Raw genomic sequence first — 20,004 nt, forward strand, 5'->3', positions numbered from 1 at the left:
AACAGTAATGGCAACGCCAACAATCGTGTGCAAAAAATCTATAAACGTATATACTATAAGTTATCAAATTAATATGCAGCAGCTAGCTGGCTTTGCCCCCGTCTCTGTCTCTGTCTCTGTCCCTGTCTCTGTTTTGTTTGTGGCTGAAGCTCCTCGGTCGGACTTTTTCTAACTAGGAGTAGAACCTCAACAGGCTCGTCATCTTTAGCATTGCGGCGTCCGCGACGACGGCGGCATATTAAGCGCTCTGCTTTGGCCTGCAGATACCAAAAAATGTCAATGTCCAGACTGAGTCTCAGACTCGGACTCGGACTCAGACTCTGCGTTCCGCTACCGCCGCAGCCATCAAGAAGTACTGCTCGAAATCGATTGGTAACAGCAATTTAAATTCTGCTAATAACGACGATTTTGTTGTCGCTCGACAAGCTCAACAGATATATTAAAGTTTGTCATTAATTTCATGCACGTGCATATGAAATATACTATATACATCTGTATATCTATATATACATTTTCGTTTCAGTGTACAACTTTTGGCCATAAAATTATTATTTTCTCAAGCTCGTAAAAATTCTTGACTTTCGAATACAATAAATTGAGAGTGTGCGTACAACAAATTTGTTGATTCATTTGGAATGCAGAGCGCATCGTATGTGTTTTCGCTAAATATTTGTTAAATCGCATATTAATAGCGCCCTGCTATAGAGTCTCAACCGAGTGTGTGACCGTGTGTCGATCTGTGTGTGTGTGTGTGTTGATGTGTGGGCGTGTGTACAATTTAATTGAGTAGCTTAGACTGATGTTAAATCATAGGAGACGCATCAATGCCAATGAATGCCAATGAACTGGGCAATAATCATCAGGGAGGGAAACAGAGAGAAGAGCTAACGAGAGTGCAAGAGAGTTTAAATAATATGTTTAAAGTTAATGTATAGATTTAACTTCAACTGTAGTCAACAAATAATGCATTTCACTAAAATGTTGTTGTGGAAATTGCTTTCGGCATGAAAACTCATTTGTCAGCACACTTTTAATTCCTGCCTCAGCAGTACTTTTAATTTCAAAACACTCTTCCCAGCCCTATTGGGCAATAGCAAAGTATTAATAATTAGACACGTTGTCAGCATTTTAAAAAGTCCCAAGCCCCTTTCCCTCCTCTGTCGCTGTCGCCGTCGCCGTCGCAGTCTTTCGAAGTATGAGCTATGAGGTGTTTCTTGATAGACGCATAAACAATTTCAAAGCTAAACGGACATGAATCGAGTCGTTGGTCTGGGACCACGATAAGCTCAGAGTATAGGCACAATTGTAGCAATTGTCGTTTTTTTTATGTTTCGTTGGCTAAGTTTATGGGCTATAAAAAAACAGGGCAACCGCAGCCTAATTTGTGGCTCATTAAAGCGAGCAAATGAAACTATTTAATTAGCTGCATTAAACCCAGCAAGAGAATCAACTGAAGACATAAATGAAAACAAAGGGCTGCACATTTCCCCAGCGAAAACGAAACTTTCCTTTTATGAGTGACTATAAGATACTGTGCCATAAGAGTTTCGAGTAGAGCGAAATTCGATAGCTCTGTCGGTCTGTGAACAGTGGACAGAGAGAGCGCTCCACAACTCCTCGGTGAACTTTTTGAATCTTTCACACTTGCCGCACACTTTGAGTTCTGGGACTGAGTGAGAGGCGGTCTGAAAGCTATTGAAATTGTATCGGGTTACCTGAACACTGCGAGTGTTGCAGATAGCCTCGAAGACGCTGCGTTGCTGTGGCATGCTGCATGCGTCGTGCTAAATGCCAGTCGCGCTCCTTTGAGCCCAACAGGACAAGCTGTATTGCTCTAGCTGGTCAGGATCCCAACGATCGGGATCCGGGTTGTCCAGCTCATCGATGCGTGCATTAATTACATTTTCAATTAGCAAGCGGCCAGGAAATTAAGCTATCGAATTGCCATTGGCACGACTCAGCTCACTTTACCTTGCCGCCTTATCGCTTTACCCCCTTGTCTTGTCCTACTTATCGTGTTGCATGTCCTGCGACAATTATTATCAAATATTGGTTTTTATTTAAATGATGAGGCTCAGGCTGCTGTCGCTTTGGCTCTGGCTTCCCCTTCCCACTGTATCCCTGTCTCCCTGTCTCCCTGTCGCTTTCAATATTAATGAAAGTGAGCTGAGGCAGTGGCTACACCTTGCCACACTCCAGGCCAGAGACGACTCCGACTCTCCCGTCCTCTCCGCTTCACATCACGTAATGTTGTGCCCCCAAACTTTTTCACTTTGCGTCCCTTTGGGTGCATTAAAATGATCAAGAAACAATTTTCGTTTACCTTTTTGGCGCTGCGGGGCTTGGGGACTGACTCTGTTTTGGGGTTGATGGAGTTTGGAGTTTGGGGACCCGCCTGCCTGCCACATGCCACATGCCAGCCAAATTATTTATTTATCAACTAAACGCTGCGTCAATAAGCAAAATGGCGTTTGTAGCTCTTTAAATTTTTGATGAAACCGAAACTCGACTCAACTCAATGTTGTACAAACATGACAACAATCGTGCTGTTGTTTAAAAATTTAGACGTGGCTAACATTAAACAGCCGCAAAATTGTGATGCCAAACGTGCCGTAAAACGTAATCGCGTTCCTTCTCCCTCCCTCCAAATGAACAACAGGCAACAAACAACAAACAACAAACACGAACAACACTTGGTCAATTGCTGAAGTTGGGCGAGAAGTTTTTGTTTTGTTTGATTGCCCGGACACTTCATTATGTTGGTCAGCTCTGGCTTTCCAAGTGACTTGGCTAAGTCGGCTCAGCTGCCACATAATTGAGTCTCGCTGTTGCCGTAGCCGATGCCGATGCCGCGTGGCATGCCTCAAACCGGGGCAACTGCAGGAGTCAAAACATGCAATTTTCGCTAGAGATTTCGGCTATATAATTTGTTAGCTAGCAATCACGGTTTTGCCTCTGCGAGTTAATCACTACAATCAACAGTTAGTAGACCTGCCCAACCACCCCGCTTGATGGCCGCTTTCCCGCGCTCTTTCCCCTCCCCTTCTTCCTCATAGATCCTGCCACACACACACGAACAATCAAATTATGGCAACAACTCGAAAGGCGTTTGATTCTCTTAGCAGAAGAAGAAGTTGTTGTGCAATGCGTGGGAAGCGATTGAATTTTGTTTTTTTTTTGGGTGATGGCTGTTGGGCGTAAGAGGCGTGGCAGCGCGTGTGCCATCTCAATAATTTGTTGTTGCCACCGCTGTTATTATGACTGTGACTCATTTGGCAACGACACGCAGCGACTCTAGTTTCTCTAATTGCCCTGCAGCACTTTCCGCGTGCATTTGACATTCGCATGGGAGCGAGAAAGGGATTGTGATTGCTATTGAGATGAGATGAGTATTTCGCCTGAGGCCTGAGGGCTAAGCAGGGATTAGGCCTGTCTCGTTTCACAATTAAAAACTGCAGCTTAGGCCAAGGACAAGTCCCACTAATCATTTGCCGAGTCTTCTTGTGGCTCTCTCTCGCTTTCTCTCTTCATGGCATTGAGGAGTATTTACTCTTGGACGTGAAACATATTTTCCTGCTCTGTGTGAAGAGCCAGTCACACACACAAACAAACAAACAAACACAAATACTACACTAACAGGCAGAGCAAGAACCACAAAGCAAGCACAGAACAACACTTGAATCCATATCCTTAGAACAAATAATTAAATCCTTTTTACATGGTCGCACCGCACAGCGAGGAAAGTTTCTCATGCGATTGCTGCGAGGGGAGATGTGACTGACTCCACCCTAACTCTCTCTCTCTCTCTATCTTCCTCTCCTCTCGCATTTCCCTTGCCAACATTCCAATCCGTACAAAAACCCCGTCGGCTGTTTGTTTTGATGGATTTCATGTTTGGCAATGCCTCGGCGCAAAAAGCTTTTGTTTGTCTGTTTATGTCGTGTTTGTTGTTCCTGACGCAGTTTCTGTTGCCGTTGTTGTGGTTTAGCGCCCTGGAGCCCAGCTTAGCCAAACCCCAATCGCAGCCCTTGTTTTGTTTGCCATCCCTGCCTCGCTCCGCTCCGGTCCGCATTGCTTCAATCCAATCCCAATCCCAATCCCATTGTCAGACTGCGTTTCAGCTGCTTCTGCTTAATTAACGGTATATGTGCTCAAACCCCACCCACTTGACGCCCACCAACTTGGCAGCCAGTGTGCCACTTGAGCTGTTCCTAATGTTCTGCTGCTGTTGTTGTTGCCACCTTCTGTGTATTTAATTGCGCGCATGGCATTTAATTGTTTTTCAAATTTGTTCAAGTTGTAAAATGTTCGCTGAATGAAATTAAATTTGCTCCCCATTGTGTGTATGTGTGTGTGTGTGTGAGCGCGTGTGAGCGTCTTCATATGTGCGCTATATGCCATTTTGTTAGAGGGTTGAATTTTTAATTAAAGTGGCTGACATCGTAGGAGCATTGCTCCTTGCAACACCAATCAGACAGCCATGGTGGAAGGTGCACACTGCAGTGTGGGAGAGCATGGGCTGCTGTTGAAGCAATTCACAATGTATGGCCGGAGGTTTGGGGTTGCCTTAAACCATGACACGCAAATTGCTTCAGTTCTGCAACGAATATCTGTTTGTCTGTCTGTCCGTCCACCCGTCTGGATAGCATTGTAGGCTATAATTTCAATCAAATTGCAATTTAATTGCAAACAATTATTCCACACACACATTCACACGTAAGACACTGTTTGACAGCAACTCGAATGGCAGCTAGTTTTCTTGTAAAACTTGTTAATTTAAATGAAATTTCAAGCTTTTTCAATACCATGTCAGATACATTTCATACATTTCTTTTCAACAAAAGCGAAACAATATTTTCGACTATCTCGTTACACTTAAATTCAACTCGAAATAATCGGCTGGGCTGGCTCACTTTTTAGTGCTATCTATTAAAAGACCTAATGCTGCATAGCCGAACTGACCATGGAGGTAGCACTCGAGTGGTAACATGTTAATTTCGTGTTGAAGCACTTGACATAATTGTGCTTGCCTGGCTGTGTGATCAGTTTGTCGTCATTACTCATACGTAACGTTGTCTCTCTTTCCCTCTCTCTATTGCTCTCTTCGCCGTTGCAGCTGTCTCTGTCGGGCAGTGCTCTTGTCTCGCTCCTCGCTTGAGGTACAGGAAATCTTATGTGCTGCTATCGCACAGTCGAAAAGCACGCCCAAGTACAAGTCTGTGATTAAATATTTATAAGCTGATAACGAATTTAAGCAGGTACCGTCGTCGGCGAGGTGACTTAAGGTATGTGTGGTAAGGAAAGTACGAGTACTACCTTTTTGGAAATCTTGAGCAAACAAAGAAATTAGTATTTTGATAATAAAAATTCAGAAGCTACCTAAAGCACACAACAACAAGAACAAGAACAAGAGCAATAGCAAAATAGAAGCAAAGCATGAACAAAGAAATATCAAATAGATAAGCAAAGCAAAGCAAAGCAGACCCCGGACTGGGTTTCTGTCCCGATCTCTGCTCCGGCTGCGACTCCCTCTCTCTCTTTCTCTCCCTCTGCGGCTCTGTCGCCGCCTTCGAGCTGAGCGCAATTGTGGCTCTATCAACTTATCATTTGTTTGACTTTGTTATTATGTTACACAAACAGTGGAAAAGTAGCTAAAAGCGGTGGCAGCCACCGCAACAGCAACGCCACAAACTCGACTGCAGCTCGAAGACTCAAGACAGAAGACAGAAAATAGAGCCTTGACTATGGATGTTGCATAGACGGAAATGGAGCACGGATCTGGGGTTGGCGTTGCACGCGATTTAGTATTGGACAATGTTCACACAGAGTGTCATAGGGATTTATCTGCGCAGCAAATCTCAGCTATCAATTTGAACTTTTCGCAAAGCCCAGCCAAAAGAGATTAACATGTGTGCTGCAGTACGGACTGAGATAGAGATAGAGACAGAGACAGAGACGGATGCAAGAGAGTGATAGAGGGATAGAGAGAGAGAGAAGCAAGTGGACTTTGCACTTTTTAATTTCCAACTGACTGCAGTTGTTTGTTGCCGCAGCAATGCAAATAAGATAATTATTCAAATGGCATGTTTCACACAATTCCAACACTCATTCTTACGAGTCGAGACCCAATAAAGAAACGCAACGGGGCAGGAGACGAGAAGACGAATCACGAAAGGCAATGGAATCATTTTCTCTTGCCGGCAAAAGATATCAAGATAGCAACATGCAAATGCTGCAATGATCGCGCGAAATAGATTTGCATAAGCTGACAGAGAGAGAGCGAGTGAGAGGGTCGGGGACGGGGTAGAGTGGGGAGAGAAAGGAGCTGAGACTGGGGTTAAACTGATGCCCAGTCGCAGAGCCGTTCGTTGCATGTGAGAACATTAATCGTGTAATTAATTTGATGCATGTGTATGCAAAGTAATTTCATGTAAAGTGTCACTCCCGCCCCATTCCCGATTCCTCCCGAGTCTCAAGTCCCGAACCAAGTGCCGAACCGAATAGAACGTCAGGAGTTTTTCAATGTTGGTTACATGGCGTGCAAAAGACAAAAATCAAACAACGTACAAACAGACAGACAGTCAGACAGACAGACAGACGGACAGACATTCTGGTCAGTTGGCCAACTGGCTGACCGTCTGACATTGTCAAATAGATTCCGCTGGCTGATATAAAGACAGCGCCATGCCATGCAGATTATCCACATCGTGGCCAGATATCTGAGACCAAAGTGTCCTAACTCGCCTGACTCGTAACTTAGCTCATTTGCAAATTACGTGGACGGTTCGTTGTCAGCGCCCGCTCCGGACATTTTCATTTCGTTTAGTGAAGCCGAGCAGAGAGATTTTATAGATTTGCATTCCTTAAACAAGTATTTTGTTTCGTCGTTCCTTTCTGGTTTTCTCTTTTGGGCTTTTGGACTGCCTCATGACATGTGCAATGTGCAATGCGCCATGTGCAATGTCAGTCAGTTTAGCTCGGTCTGGCTAGCGTGCCAAAATCTCAATCTTTGCACACGATAAGGCCAAGCCCCAAGGTGTTGGACATTTCGTTCGTTCCCGTTCCCGTTCCCGTTCGCGTTCACGATTGCTTATCACCTTGAGCTCATCTTGTTAGCCAGATAAGCTGACATTTGAAATTAGCTTGGGCCGTCGGATACATGGCCATAGACACGGCATTACAAGGATTTCAGTCCAAAGCAAAGTTGCCAATTCATTCTCGAATAAACATTCCAACGTATAGTACTTACTATGCGAGTATATATATTGATATAATGCACTGATAAATACCTCGTGGCGGCTCGAAAGTAGATCAAAAGATTCGCAGCCACGCACTTTATGTTATTGTTGTTATGGTCTCTTTAGCTCAGCTCAACTCAACTCAACTCTGACGCTGACGCTGAGTCTGAGTCTCTACAAAATGCCGAAAATACACTTCAGTTAAAAAACAACGCCACGAGTCCAGCTTGGAACTGCTGCGTCACGCTTGCCGCGAACTTCAGCACGCCGCGTTTATTGTCTTAAAAGGCTTCTAAAAAGGGGCGGCCCTCTCCCTCTTTCTCTCTATGGTATACAAAAAGTGTCCCATCATGCCAGGCCAGATCGCAGTAGACTGGAAGACGACGACGCCTTCGTCATCGCGATGACATGGCAAAAGTCGCCAAAAGCCGCATAGTCGCCCTTCGCCAAGGGGGAGAGAATATTTCGTTATCCATTTACTCCATTTTCGGAGGCATAAATCAGTCGAAAAATCACAACGCCCGAAATGCAAAATCAATTAGAATTTCTCTCAGTTGTTTCCTCAACTCAACTCTCATTTTGGGGCCCAGAGAGAGTCATAAAAATTAGAAAATTTGATTATTGCCACACAATGCCCAAGCCAAGTTCATTCGAGATATCCCACTGGGCTGACCGGGTTGCAATGGGCCCGACACGTCTCGCCTCGTGCCCGCTATTTGCATATTATCATGAGGTCTTGCCAAGATGCTACACAACGGAAAAATTTCATTACCCTAACCAAAAATTAAAAGCCAAGGGAAGGGAAGAGGATGAGGATGAGGCAGCGCAGAGCAACAAGAGTAGCGACGTTTAAATGAGTTTATTACATCTTTTAGCGTTCACCGTTAACAGCATTTAACCAAAAATTGTAGTCGCACTTTTGCCGGGTCACAACTGAAAAAGGGTGCATTACGGTAGTAATGAAATTTCCATAGATTTGCATAAAAGTCTCTCCGTCTCTCCGTTTGTCCGCTTGTCTGTTTGTCCGCCAGTCAATCGGGCAGGCAGCCAGGCAGCCAGTCACTGAGACCGGTGAGATGCCCTAAATTAGATAATGTCTAAATTGGATTTAAAACACGCATTTTGCGGGTTTCCAACAGTTGCAGCACAACTGCCAGAGGATGTGAATGTGAGTGTGAGTGCGAATCAGTAGCACCCATTGAAGACCCATCGAGACAACATCAAAATAACATTAGAAGCGCTTTTTGGTATTTTCCCTGTCTCCATTTTCTTTTTGTTGCGCTGTCTGCGGTGTCCAATGCGCAGTTGAAGGGTTGCTTGCAAATGGCGAAATCGTCGAATCGCCGTGATTTGTATGCAAATGCTTCTCCTCTAAGGGCGTGTGGAGGGGGCAGGGTACGGGGTGCAGGGTGGAGGGGTGAAGGGGTTATGAAATTTGATTTCTCTTCTGCTCAATGGGCAAAAGGACAGCGCGATGTGCTCTGAATGTGAAAAGCCAATTACGAGTATGGAACATAATCAAATTACGTTTCACTGTGCTCAAGTTAATACAAATCCTAAATGGAAGTATTTTCTCTATCATTGTTTGACGTAAGCAAATGCTTGAGTGTTAATCGCGTGGTTAATCTAATTGCAATCAACTTACGAGATGATCGATTGCAATTTGACGTAACATAATGATGTAAACGTAAGTCAGTCAATGTGTTAGAACTCAAAAGGCTCGGTATTCTAGCACTCGCATTACTGGCACTTTTTGCCACATTGGCCATATTCGGCAAGTTCATAAATCCCCTTGCTTGCCTCCACGTCATTTACATGCGTTGTGGCATTTGGCCGACATACTCGGACTGGGACTCGAAATCGTGATATATTGTAGTGGCCAAGTCATTTACACGTGTTGTCGGCTGGACAAGTTCATAAAGTAAAGTTTAAGTTTTTGGTCCCGAGATTGGTGAAGGAGCTCATAAATAGTTGGATTGTTACTTTGTTGGGGCGTGTGTGCTTAATTTAGCTGCTGTTGTTCTTGCTGTTGCTTTTGTTGCTGCCGCTGATTGCGTGGAATTTTTCACATATTTCTGCTGCACATTTCGTGCAAAACTTAATTATATTAACTGAGTTATTTGCGGCATTTGGCGCGCTCTGACTTCGCCTGCACTCGCCTGACTTGGCCACGACAGCACTTGAGCAGGTGTTGTTGTTATTGCTGTTGTCGCCGTTGCCGTTGCTGTTGCTGTTGCTGCTGCTTTTGAACGACAGAAATTATGACAACTCAACTTGACTAACTGGTGTGGGCCACTGGCCACAATGTGGACACACAACTGTGCTTGCTCCCTACAAGTCGGCCAACAGTTGTTCGCACCTAAATGGTCCAACGAGACAACGAGACAGCCGCAGACAGGCAAACGGCAGACGGACAATCAGACAGACGGAATCAACAACATAATTAACGGCACAAATGCGCATGTCGCGAGCTCTTGGCCATGCCAGACTCTGCTTCCCGACGGATTGATTGAGCTCGGGACAGCAACAGCTTTTGGTATGCAACGAGCTGCAATTAAAAATCAATAAAATGCGTGATTTTTGTAATTTTTGCAATGCAATTTGTAATTGCAATAATTAAAATGTTGCCTCCTCTCCCATTCTCAACTGCAGTTGAGAGTAGCGCTCCCGCTGCTGCTATTTTTATTTTATTTTGTGAGCTGCTTAATCAAATTTTCACCTCAAACATCAACAGAGTCACGTCACGAGAGAAACTCGAACTGGAAGAGGAAGCAGCGGAGGAAGTAAACCAACCCCTGGTCCACAAATATTGAGGCAATCAATCACAGCCTCGCATAAACCACCCTGAACACCCTATACTTGGGCTACACAACAAATCGGATTAACTCACATCGACTGTACCACCCAAAAGCGAGATTCACGCAGGCGCACAAGGCGTGCTTCCCTTCCATCCATTCGGATTCGGATTCAGATTCCGATTCATATTTCTGAGGGTTTGGAGGGTTCGGGGGGAGGGTTAGCTCTAACAATTAAGTTTTTGTTCTTTGCGTCTTTTTTCGCTTTGTATTTTTTTTTTATGTACAAAGTGAATTAAGGCGTGGCTGAAGTTAGACAAAAGCCAAACCAGAAACGAGCAATCCCCTCCCGTTGAGCATTTGTTCAGTATTGTGTGCGACCACCACACGTTTACCAACACTGCACTGCTACATTGTCAGCGGAGTGTCAAAACAGCCATCGATAACAGACGGGGCTGACTGAGGATCAGCTGCGATCACCTCGCTGAGATTGGGTTTAGAACATGTTACTAACTAGTCAGTAGACAACAACTGCTGTAACCTCATTTACTCTCTCTCTCTCTCTCTCTCTCTCTCTCTCTCTCTGTCTATTGCGCATCTAAAGACAGAGCTAGTGTTAGACTGTTCGATCTCACTCTCTCTGTCTCTCTCTCTCCCGCTGTAGGCCTTGCCACAGTCAATTGAAATTCTACGCATTCCGACAAACACAAACAAACATACACACACACACACACACACGAATAGAGACACACACGCACACTCATGTGGGCATATAGACAAATGCATATATAGAATTCTCAATTGCTTTCGCATCATTACGTCTGCGAACAATTTATTTTTATAAAAGCGAAACGAAGCAGCCGTCGTCGCGACGTTGCGACGTTGCGTCGCTGCCGTCGCTGTATTTTCATTTTCCCGCTTTTCACGCAGGCAACTAGAAACAGACACACACACACACACTAAAAAACAATACAAGAAACGTTTGAAAAGTGCAGCAAAAATGAAGAGAAATACTGAGGCATGAAAGCAGCGTAAAGAAATCAAATAAATTTTATTGTATAAAACACTGCAAATGCAACAAAAGCAACAGCAATCGACAGCAAAAAAAAAACACTATGAACGGAGCCTGTAAATAGTTTACAGTTGCAGTGTTGCCCCTGTTGCAGAGACAGAGACAGAGGCAGAGGCAAATCAGAGGCACACACATACATTTTACTCTGCTTCAATCGATCGCAAATTTCTTTTAGTTTTATTGTAAACAATTTGGCTGGTCGACGACGGCTGGCGGCCCCAACGTCATAATCATCGTCATCATGAGGATCAGCTAGCTAAATGGGTGTTGAGTGCAAAGTGTTTGTCTTTCCCGCCCCCCTTGACGCCTGCCTGTACCCGCTGAACCGCAACCCAGGCAACCCCAATTGCATGCAACATGGCGTTGTGGCATTGCGAGCGACTTTTCGAATTTTTGAGTTCTCGATCTGTCGATTGTCGGTTTTAAATGCTTAATAATTTTCCTGCAGCACATCTTTTGGTAATTTTGTTGTTTTTTCTCATCAATTGAAGTTTTCGTTTTCGTTTTTTTTCACTCTGGTTTCGTATGTTCGTTGTGCTCTTTGAGCGCGACGTTTACCAAATTGCATTGTCTCTATGGAGTCGAAATCGAAATGACTTTACGACACAGCGGGAGATGCTGAAATGCAGAATGCATCTTTCTTGGGGTTTTTCAGATTTAATTTTATGTCTGCTGTATGTTTCATATGGCCTTGTGCACAACAACAGCAACAACAACAATGACAACGACACTATCAGCAACAACAGAGGCAACAGCAAAGGTACTGCCATGGAGGTTAACGTTTTTGGGGCGCACTAAAAATAAATATAAATGAAAATAAAAATAAAAATAAGATACAAAAAAAAAAGAGAAACACAAGTCGAGCCGATTCGAGTCGCGTTGGGTAGGGTGAAAGAAGAGCGCGCTGTGAAGAAATCATACAAAGACGCAACTCGACTCAGGGCCGAAAACTTTTTGATTTTCATAATTTTTGCGCTGACCACAAAAAGACAACAACGGTAACAGCAACAGCAACAACAACAACACCGACCACCACGAATTCTCCATGTTAACGACTTTGGGTTTGGTTGTAGCGACAATAACAACAACAACAACAACAACAACAACAATTAAGACTACAACTACAACAAATATCAGCTTTAGCCTCAGCCTCAGCTTCAGTCTCAGTCTCAGGTTGGTTCCATCCTCCGTCTCATCATCTCTCTCTCTACATTGTCTGCCGGCAACATCGTTTCCTTAACGTAAACGTTTCATTTTTGTTACCTTTGGCGCAGTGATACCGAAATGCGAAAAACATCGAAACAAAATGAGACTTTGTCTGGGCCCGGACCCTGACTCAGCTTCCCTGTTCCATCTGCTCTTTTGGCTTTTTGCCATTGCCCAAGTTCGAGTCCAAGTCCAAGTCGAAATCAAAGTCCAAGCCCAAGTCCGAGTTTGAGTTTGAGTCAAGAGACTGGAATCCAACATCAGCGACTGCACCAAATGAGTTTTTGTGTCCGGCCTCTGATGATTTTTGAATTGATTTGTGTTGTTAAATATTAAATTCTTATAAGTCATTTGCACTCGGTCTTTGCCTTGTGTTTGGGTCTGTTTGGTGTTGTTGCTGTGCCTGTGCTTGTGCCTGGGTCTGAGTCTGAATCTGAATCCAAGACTGAGTCTGAGTCTGAGTCCGAGTCCGAGGTTTGGTGCCGTGTCGTGTGGTGTGGAGAGCTGTGCTGTGTTATGCTGCGCTCTGGTGTGGTTTCTGTGGATCCAAATGACAGACAAGACAGCGATTGCTGCGCTGCCTCTTCGACTACGACTTTCAATGCAGCCCCGCCCTGCTGACCAATCATGCCGCCCGCCATCCCGCCCGCCTGCCTCCTGCCCTCATACATATATCATTTACACTCAGAGCTGGGACATGGATTCTCGACCCGCGCACAGCGGTCGGTCGTCCAAAAAATGGCAACCAGCAGGCCACTATACGGTTCAACTTGCCTTTTGTTGTTTTGTATTTATGAATACGTATACGGGGTGTTCGTGGGGTATTTTGGCGGTGGGTAGGTGTGTAGGGGCAGGTGTCCGAAGCTGGCGCTGTGTGGCGGGCAAATAACAAAATTATATTTTCAAGGTGTTCTTTTGCACATTTTTTCTTATTTCTGATGCTTTTTTTTTTTTAATTTTAATTAACGTCGCCGATGCTGCCGTTGTTGTTACTGCTTAAAATTGCAATTCGCATTCACAACACACAGCTGAATAATCAAAAAAAAACCCAGAGAGGAGAAAAAAATCATAATAAATGTTTAACAAAAGTTAATAAGCTTTTCGCTTCTGCTTGATTTCATATGTACGAAGCTGTATTTTATTGTCGTTTTATGGCGTTTTATTAATTTCTTTAATGGCTGCATTGTAACCAGTTAGCCGGGCAAAAGCAACAACAACAGCAACAGGGCGAGGTCCGGGATATGGACTACAGACGGCTGAGGCCGGGTGAGATGAGGTGGAAGATGTGCGAAGAGTGTCGAGTTTAAAATGAATCGAAATTAAATGTGAAATTTGAGCGAGTGTGAGTGTGTGTGAGGCAATGATAAGGCACTTTACCTCAACTCTATCACTGACTGTGTCTGACTGCGAGATCGAGATCGAGACCGAGACCGAGACCGAGACCGAGACCGAGAAGAGACTTAGACTTAAACGGTTTCTTAAATCAAAGCCGCAACTTGAAGCCAACATCGAGTGGCGTGCCCGAACATACTCGAAGTAATTACCTAGAATCTCTATAAGCACCTGACTAAGTAGTAATAAACTTGATGTGATTGAGACTCGAATCTCTTTGCTTAATTCCAATTATTAATTTTAGCTCTCCATTCTTCATTCTTCTTCGAGTTGTCAGACTCGTCAAACTTTCACGACAAGCCAAAGAGAGATGCATTCAATAAACACTCACGCAGTGCCCAAATGGACTTTAAACAAGTGCCATGAAGTTAAGAAATTTATATGAAAGCTTTAAGTAAGTCTGCCCACTGCTGCCATTGCCATCCTCGCATGCTTGCAGCCCCCCTTCCACCCCTTCTACTTCACTACAGGCGTCCACCATTCGACGCCTGCTGCAGTTGCATTCATTACAAGCGAGCCAAAGGTTAACATGCAACGAACGGCTACAGCAACAGGAACTGCTAAAAAGCTTAAATTTCACAACACACTCGACAACAAAAACAGCAACAGCAACAGCATCAGCGTCAGCAACAACAACGTGCAGCAAAGAGGCACAGCATCAACATCAGCAACAACAACGACAGTAATAAGTACGACGTCGTTGTTGTTGTTGTTGTTGCTGCTGCTGATGTTGAGTTTGTTGTCGACTCGGACTACGTCTCTCAACTTTTGCGTTTGAGCATTTAAGTGCCAATTAATAACAATTTTTATGAACCGAAGAAATAGTTGACAACACGGCATGGCAGTTGCAGACGCGATGCCGAGTGATGCGCTGTTGCTCTTGCTGTTGCTGTTGCTGTTGCATGCAACAAGCGACATGCAACAACACTTGAGAGTCTGAGACTCCGACTGAGACTGAAACTGCAACTGCGGCTGCGACTGCTGGCACGACAAACTAATTTGAAAGCCCATAATATTGTGCAGTTTATGAACAATTATTATATAAGTTTTATTAACCAGTCAAATGGACCCAGCAGCTCTTTAATTAATTTGTGATTTTTCTGCATCAGCAACATCAGCATTAGTCGCAATTTATGCCGGCTTATTGACAGCCGAAGCTTCCCTCCATGCCGCCAATAAGTGTATGCAAAGCAGCCAGAGAAAGATACTCAGAGAGAGAGAGAGAGAGAGAGACGGCAGATGCTGTTCTCGTTGCTGTGGAAACTGACTTTGAAACATTTGGCGACATTAATATGATTTAATGCGTTAATTAGCACCACGCAACAGCAGCTAACTGAGGGTGCAAACACAGCACAACAAAAATATTAACACACACACGTACACATACACAAACACATATATAACATCAACAAGCGCAACTTGAGAGCATCTGAGGCGTTGCGCTTAAAACCCCAAAAAGTATGCTACGCGTATTCCCAAAATCCCTGAAGCGGATTAGTAGAAAGCAAGGATGGCAAGGACGACAGAAGGACAGGAATGTGGTAGAGGGTGTGGAGTGCCTGGTGCCAACTGGTTGGCTTCGATGTGCGCACTGTGTGCATTGCGTAATTGACGTCAATTTTGTTTTCGCACCGCGCATACCAAAAGAGAGAACTCCCACACCAGCCCAGACCAGACCAGACCACATTCAGTCAAGGGGAAACCAAGGCTAAGCCATGGAAATCCAATACGACACAGAAAAATAATTTGCCAAATATAGAAAATTGTGTCGCCCGCCTTGGAAATACTTCAAATTGAAATGGCTCGAGCGAGCGCAATAAACAGGAGCTACGACAATGCGAACACTGCGAGAAGAATGGGAGAGTGGGTGATAAGGAAATGCTAGAGTGATGTGCTGTGGTGGCAAATGGAGGGTGGCCCGCGCTGAGCATCATATTTCATTTATTAGCAGGGAAAAGGAAAAGGAGACGGCTGCGACGCAGCCTTGGCGGCAGTTCGACAAGTATTTTTATTTATGCCCATAATGCAGGGCATATGCAGAGGGAAGCACGTGGAAGTTGCCCAAATGGGAATTGCCTGCCAACGAAGGAATTGCCTGAGTCTGAGCCAAACAAAACTCAAAGTAAAGTGCGTCAAAGTAAAGTAGCTTAGAGATTTATGCGGCATTTGGCGGGCGTTTGCCTAATAGAATTCTATTGGGGTCACATCGGATCGAGGTGGGAGAGAGATGCTAAAAATGTATCAAAATGGCCAAATCCTACAAGAAATTCTTGAAAACTCGACTCTCCAATTAATAACAGCCCCCACTCACATGATTATCGACAAGTTTAAATTTAATTTTCTGCAAAATTATTATTATTATTATTTGATCTTTACCATAAGTTTATTCTCAAGTTTTTCCTACACGTTCGCAATTTGGCTCCAAAAGACCTGTATTCTTTGTATAGTGTACGGCACGTGCGCTATTAAATATGCAATAAATTATTTTTGGTAGTTTTTTTCGCTTGGCATTGCTAAGCTGCCTGCAAATTATAGAAAATCCCATCGCACAATCCCAACCGAAAATGCCACAAAGAAGAGCAGACAAAGATGGCATGGGGTGGCTAAGTGCGGGAGAGAAAAGTCAATGTAAGCAATAAGCTGGAACACCATTATCTAATGCTTGGCGCGCCATTGAGGCATAAAGCCCCCAATGTGCAGGCCTCCTCCCAGTCAGAGTCACAGTCTCAGTCGCAGCCTGAGTCCAATCCCAATTCCAATCTGCTCGGCAATGCGAGGCCCATAAGCGGCCAAATAGTGTGCAGGAAATAAAGCACAAAAAGGCAATAAAAATTGCCAGGCAGCCTGTCGGTCTGTTGGACTGTCCGACTGTCGGGCTCTCGGTCTGACGGCCTGGCTAAGAGTAGTGGGCAAAGAAAGTGGGTAAAACTTTTGGCTGACTATTTTGTAGATGTTGGCCGCACTGCTTCCGGGCCAATAGAAATGCCAGCATAACAAACAAAGCAACCCCCTCCACACACACACACACACACAAATACATATCATAGATGTGTATACTTAGCGCATAGTATTGAGGGTTAGGGTTGTCGGTTGAGATCTCTCTTTCTCTCTCTCTAATGGCCAGCAGACAGACACTGAGACGTCGCCAGCAGCGAATTTAAGTGCAAGTGATTTATGGGGTCTATCAGGAAGAGTGCGAGTGTGTGTATGTGGGGAGGGAGGAGGGTACAAATGAAAATTAGCTGATGTAGACATAAATGCGAAATCCTAAATGCGAAATGCGGGCAAAAAGTATGCGCCAAATTGCAAATGCCAAACGGTTTCTGGCCACAAGTAAAATCAATCAAATGTCGAAAGCCGAAAGTCACTAGTCGAATGTCGAATGTCGAATGTCGTACATCGAGTTGCATTAAATATTGAATACACGGACAAGAGCCCAGTATAAAGGAAATTCAATTACAAGTGGTCGGTCAGTATTAGTGGGCCAGGCCCCTTTGATATTTAACCCCTTTTGTAGGAAATGCTTTTAGTCTACTTCTTGTATGAACATACTTGAACATAGGCCTGCTTGCTATGGTTTAGTTCTCGTTAAAGCGGATTAAATTACAATTTACAAGTGGCCAATACAAGCTAAGCGGACTTAAGTGCTGCCCCTATCCCGTGTCCACTTCGAATGACGACTCCGATTCCGATACCGATGAACGATGAGCGATGAATGAAGCAACCCTTCCCTTGTGGTCGCGACCCCGTACAGTTTAAGCCCCATTGCGTGCTAGTGCATCGATGATAATTGAAAGACCTCTTAGCTCTTATCCGGCGGGGGAGTCACTTGGCTGGCTAATCGAGTTTGAAACAAGCGTAAATTGTCCTTTTGATATTTGAGTTGACTTCAATTGCATTTGCGGTGCAAAGTGCAGCTCTACGACGGTTCTGGTAATTAATGGTAATTGTGCAAGCACTCACAGGTACGAATAAGCCTGGCCAACGCCCCACAGTATGGCTTCCCCCTTGGGGCAAAACTGTTCCCGATCGGCTGGGCTAATGTGCGCTAAGCACTCTCGCCTGCATTTGCCTAATGACACAGCGGACTTTGTATAATTTGTAAGCTTTTAAACCGATTTGCAGCTTAGTCGGGAAGCAGCGTTCAAATATTTCGAATAACAAAACCAACAAAACGGTGTGCCTTCAGTGGCAAATCGCTGTGGCACAAGAGAGAGACTTCGACTCGTCCGAGTCCGAATCCGAGTCCGAACCCGAGTCTGAGTCTGCGATGAAGACGGAGACTAAGACTGAGACTCAGATGCGCTTAGCTATTTTAGGTGTCTGTTAAGCTTTTTGCGGCATTTTTACGGCATACATTTCCATTGAATTTGCCGTAAAAAAAAACCAAATAAAACACAAAAATTAAACAAAAATAAAAAATACTTTAAAAACGGTTTCGTACTTTGTGGCTAAGCCAAGAGGTTGACACAACCAGGTAGATATGAGTGTATCGAAGCTCTTCGTATTCGAGTTTTGTATATAAAAATATATACATGAATACGACAAAAGCCACAGCTCGATAAATCGCGTTCTTCAGAAGCAGAGCGGCGGCTGCCGTTTGAAGCAACACTTGACTTCGGCCATAGATGGAGCACAATAAAAATAAAAAAAAAATTATCTTATACATTTAAAATACATGAAAGAAATTCATTAGGATTTCATTATTTGCCAAATATTTGTTTTTAGTTCTATTTTGTTTTGCTTTTTATTCGGTTGATTTCTGATTGAATTTGATGGATAGAATTCCTGGAAGGGAACAGCTGTTGTGAACGGGGTCTTGATTAATATTTGAAGCGAGTATGAGTTAGGGAAAAAAGTGATGATAATCATTGGTAAGAGTGCAGACAAGAAAATTATGAAATAATGCTCGATAATATTTATACTCTGGAATAATAAAATTATTAGATTTTGACGTCACATTGAAGTTGTTCTTTATCTACGATCAGAATATGAATCGTTTTCTATTTCAATATGACAACCCCGAAAGGCATCAATGAATGGAACCGTCGCAATTTCGTCACCGTTGTCCTCACCATCGTCGTCACTTTGGCATGTCTTTTCACGCCAATGGGTTAAGGTATCGCATTCAACGCTTTTTGGCTTTTAATACAATTCCCTTGGCGATCGGAAATCGGCAGTGCAACAAAAATTGTTGAAAGTTTTGTCTTTGAACGCGACTTGAAACCTAACAAAACTCAACCGGGCAGCACACAACAGAGAAGAGAGAAGAAAGGCGCAGAACAGAGCAGATCAGTGCAGATCTGATCAAAAAAAAATATACCAAACATGGAAAAAATAAGAAACAAGTAAGAAAGCTGCAGTTAAAAGTGCTCGACTGCGAGATACCCGCTATACATTTTCAATAAAAGCAGAACAGTGCGGTATTCATTTTAAAATGTATCCAATTAATAAATCATAAAAATTCTAAATATATGTCAACGACTATTTTTGGTATGTTGAAATAGTGCTTCATTTAAAATATACCATAGAGTGCAAAATATACCAAATTGTCAACCAAAGCAACTAAAATCCCTAGTAAGTAGGCGTCTTTGCTCTAACAAAACCAAAGTTTTAGGGATCATAAAAACTATAAGAAACGGACAGTTGGACTTGGCTATATCGTCTCGGCTGTTGACGCATATCAAGAACATATCCTTTTGCCTGCCAGCCCAAAATTATAATACCCTTCTACCCTATGGGTAGCGAGTATAAAAATAAAACAAGATCAGCCACATTTAAAAACTTGTCGAGCACATTGGCAACTGCATTGAAACATTAGCAGTGATGACATTTTTGTGGTCGTCGTGTCCTCCCTCCTCACCCATCTCAGTCTACTCAACTCCCTGGCTTTTGGTTACCGCACCCGCCTGTCTGTGTCAGCGTCTGTGCCTGTGTCTGTGTCTGTGATACGTCTGCTCTGTTTCATCATTGTTTTGGGCCATTGGCTTTTTGGCCTGATGGGTTTTCGCTTTCTTGCCGCTTCCAAAAAAATTCTTCACAACGCGACACTACATACATAATAAAATTGGATCGCCGATCGACGATCGCGGTTTGTCGCTTGTCGTTTGTCGTTTGCAATTCGAAGCGACGAATCCGATTGTAAAAACTGGCTCTCTCTCTCTCTCTCACACACACGATCCGAGCCGAGTCGAGCCGATCCGATCTGTTCCACATTGAAGCAGGGGGCTTAAGCATCGAACAAACGCTGGGACTTGGGAATGAGTTTTGGGCTTTTGGGGTTTTAAGTTTTTGGGTAACG

The 20,004-nt window shown here is 43.9% G+C and overlaps 1 protein-coding gene across 3 annotated transcripts in view; it reads right to left on the bottom strand.

The window, feature by feature from the left end:
* The window catches only part of LOC132786727 (homeobox protein homothorax), a 114,316-nt gene that overhangs the window by 56,897 nt on the left and 37,415 nt on the right, over positions 1-20,004 (bottom strand). The gene's annotated exons all lie outside the window — the stretch shown is intronic.

This window comes from Drosophila nasuta, chromosome 2R, assembly GCF_023558535.2.
Source record: "Drosophila nasuta strain 15112-1781.00 chromosome 2R, ASM2355853v1, whole genome shotgun sequence".
Lineage (NCBI taxonomy): Eukaryota > Metazoa > Arthropoda > Insecta > Diptera > Drosophilidae > Drosophila > Drosophila nasuta.